Raw genomic sequence first — 2,500 nt, 5'->3', positions numbered from 1 at the left:
TGATCTTAGCCAAAAGGCCGAGAAGCGATAACCTGAAATGGGCGCTGGACCGGGCACCGGCCTCGCAGGCAGGGAGGCCTCCTCCGTGGCATACCCGCCCTTCCCCCCTCTTCCAGACACCCACCGAGCCACTCCCACCCCTCCCTAAGTTTATACTTTCTCGTTATACGGATTGTTGCGGCCCCGCCCGGAGGCAGAGCGCTCCAAAAAATCACTTTGACTCTTTGACGTTCCCCTCCACGGAAATCTTTAGTAAAAGGCGAAAGATTTGTGCGTGAATGAAGAGAAACCCGAGCTATAGCCGTGTACGCTCAGGCGTCCCGCCACGCCAACAAAGAGCCTAGCTCGTTTGTTCGCGGTAACAAGGGAGGAGCCTGCGAGGCTGTGGCTTGCTTGTTTGCAAACAACAGGGCTGGCAGGCAATAATAGATAGAGAGAGAGAGAGAGAGAGAGAGAGAGAGAGAGAGAAAACAGGAACAATTTCAAAAAAAAAAAAAAAAAAAAAAAAAAAAAAGAACAAAAACGGAGGGAAAACTGCAAACAGCCGAAAGGGGAGTGGCCTCCGCTCTCACTGCATTTGTGACCAGCTGACAATTGCAGGCAGACAGACAGAGACCACTCACCCCTTCATTCTTGCCTATTTAAGGAGTGGAGTGAGCTGCTTTGTTTTATTTATTTATTCATTTTGGCTGCTCCCTCACATGGACAGACAGACAGACAAATCAATAAATATATATACATATTATATATATATATATATATATATATATATATATATATATATATATATATATATATATATACACACACACACACACACACACACACACACACCAAATAAATAAATACATTCATTCATTCATTAAAATAAAACAGGCTGATCATACCAAACAGCAACAAACTCTTTTTTTCACACAAGCTTAGGAAGGTGCACCGTTCCTGGAGGTACTGCAATACCAGGTCGATGCGTGGGGCGAACGGGGCAAGCCCCTGTTTCGCCTCCCTGTTCTAAAAATCCATTTAATATGAAGTCCTCGTATAGAGGACGTATCAGATATTAAACTGATAAGAACAGATACTACACTTGATCTTAGCCAAAAGGCCGAGAAGCGATAACCTGAAATGGGCGCTGGACCGGGCACCGGCCTCGCAGGCAGGGAGGCCTCCTCCGTGGCATACCCGCCCTTCCCCCCTCTTCCAGACACCCACCGAGCCACTCCCACCCCTCCCTAAGTTTATACTTTCTCGTTATACGGATTGTTGCGGCCCCGCCCGGAGGCAGAGCGCTCCAAAAAATCACTTTGACTCTTTGACGTTCCCCTCCACGGAAATCTTTAGTAAAAGGCGAAAGATTTGTGCGTGAATGAAGAGAAACCCGAGCTATAGCCGTGTACGCTCAGGCGTCCCGCCACGCCAACAAAGAGCCTAGCTCGTTTGTTCGCGGTAACAAGGGAGGAGCCTGCGAGGCTGTGGCTTGCTTGTTTGCAAACAACAGGGCTGGCAGGCAATAATAGATAGAGAGAGAGAGAGGAGAGAGAGAGAGAGAGAGAGAGAAAACAGGAACAATTTCAAAAAAAAAAAAAAAAAAAAAAAAAAAAAAGAACAAAAACGGAGGGAAAACTGCAAACAGCCGAAAGGGGAGTGGCCTCCGCTCTCACTGCATTTGTGACCAGCTGACAATTGCAGGCAGACAGACAGAGACCACTCACCCCTTCATTCTTGCCTATTTAAGGAGTGGAGTGAGCTGCTTTGTTTTATTTATTTATTCATTTTGGCTGCTCCCTCACATGGACAGACAGACAGACAAATCAATAAATATATATACATATTATATATATATATATATATATATATATATATATATATATATATATATATATATATATATATACACACACACACACACACACACACACACACCAAATAAATAAATACATTCATTCATTCATTAAAATAAAACAGGCTGATCATACCAAACAGCAACAAACTCTTTTTTTCACACAAGCTTAGGAAGGTGCACCGTTCCTGGAGGTACTGCAATACCAGGTCGATGCGTGGGGCGAACGGGGCAAGCCCCTGTTTCGCCTCCCTGTTCTAAAAATCCATTTAATATGAAGTCCTCGTATAGAGGACGTATCAGATATTAAACTGATAAGAACAGATACTACACTTGATCTTAGCCAAAAGGCCGAGAAGCGATAACCTGAAATGGGCGCTGGACCGGGCACCGGCCTCGCAGGCAGGGAGGCCTCCTCCGTGGCATACCCGCCCTTCCCCCCTCTTCCAGACACCCACCGAGCCACTCCCACCCCTCCCTAAGTTTATACTTTCTCGTTATACGGATTGTTGCGGCCCCGCCCGGAGGCAGAGCGCTCCAAAAAATCACTTTGACTCTTTGACGTTCCCCTCCACGGAAATCTTTAGTAAAAGGCGAAAGATTTGTGCGTGAATGAAGAGAAACCCGAGCTATAGCCGTGTACGCTCAGGCGTCCCGCCACGC

At 46.1% G+C, this 2,500-nt stretch overlaps 6 non-coding genes across 6 annotated transcripts in view; all 6 read right to left on the bottom strand.

The window, feature by feature from the left end:
- The window catches only part of LOC143489635 (U2 spliceosomal RNA), a 191-nt gene extending 162 nt beyond the window's left edge, over positions 1 to 29 (bottom strand). The window contains exon 1 of the small nuclear RNA XR_013124745.1: positions 1 to 29. This exon is cut by the window's left edge and continues 162 nt beyond it. This is a non-coding gene — a small nuclear RNA (U2 spliceosomal RNA).
- Positions 30 to 179: 150 nt separating this feature from the next.
- LOC143489656 (U5 spliceosomal RNA) lies at positions 180 to 298 on the bottom strand. Its single transcript, XR_013124764.1, has one exon. It is a non-coding gene; the product is annotated as a U5 spliceosomal RNA (small nuclear RNA).
- A 625-nt stretch (positions 299 to 923) lies between these two features.
- On the bottom strand, positions 924 to 1,114 carry LOC143489623 (U2 spliceosomal RNA). The gene has a single exon (XR_013124734.1). It is a non-coding gene; the product is annotated as a U2 spliceosomal RNA (small nuclear RNA).
- Positions 1,115 to 1,264: 150 nt separating this feature from the next.
- On the bottom strand, positions 1,265 to 1,383 carry LOC143489655 (U5 spliceosomal RNA). The gene has a single exon (XR_013124763.1). It is a non-coding gene; the product is annotated as a U5 spliceosomal RNA (small nuclear RNA).
- Positions 1,384 to 2,009: 626 nt separating this feature from the next.
- LOC143489774 (U2 spliceosomal RNA) lies at positions 2,010 to 2,200 on the bottom strand. Its single transcript, XR_013124876.1, has one exon. It is a non-coding gene; the product is annotated as a U2 spliceosomal RNA (small nuclear RNA).
- Positions 2,201 to 2,350: 150 nt separating this feature from the next.
- On the bottom strand, positions 2,351 to 2,469 carry LOC143489654 (U5 spliceosomal RNA). The gene has a single exon (XR_013124762.1). It is a non-coding gene; the product is annotated as a U5 spliceosomal RNA (small nuclear RNA).
- Between the last annotated feature and the right edge of the window lie 31 nt (positions 2,470 to 2,500).

This window comes from Brachyhypopomus gauderio, unplaced genomic scaffold (assembly GCF_052324685.1).
Source record: "Brachyhypopomus gauderio isolate BG-103 unplaced genomic scaffold, BGAUD_0.2 sc63, whole genome shotgun sequence".
In the NCBI taxonomy this organism is placed as follows: domain Eukaryota; kingdom Metazoa; phylum Chordata; class Actinopteri; order Gymnotiformes; family Hypopomidae; genus Brachyhypopomus; species Brachyhypopomus gauderio.
This window is presented reverse-complemented; position numbering and strand designations above follow the sequence as displayed.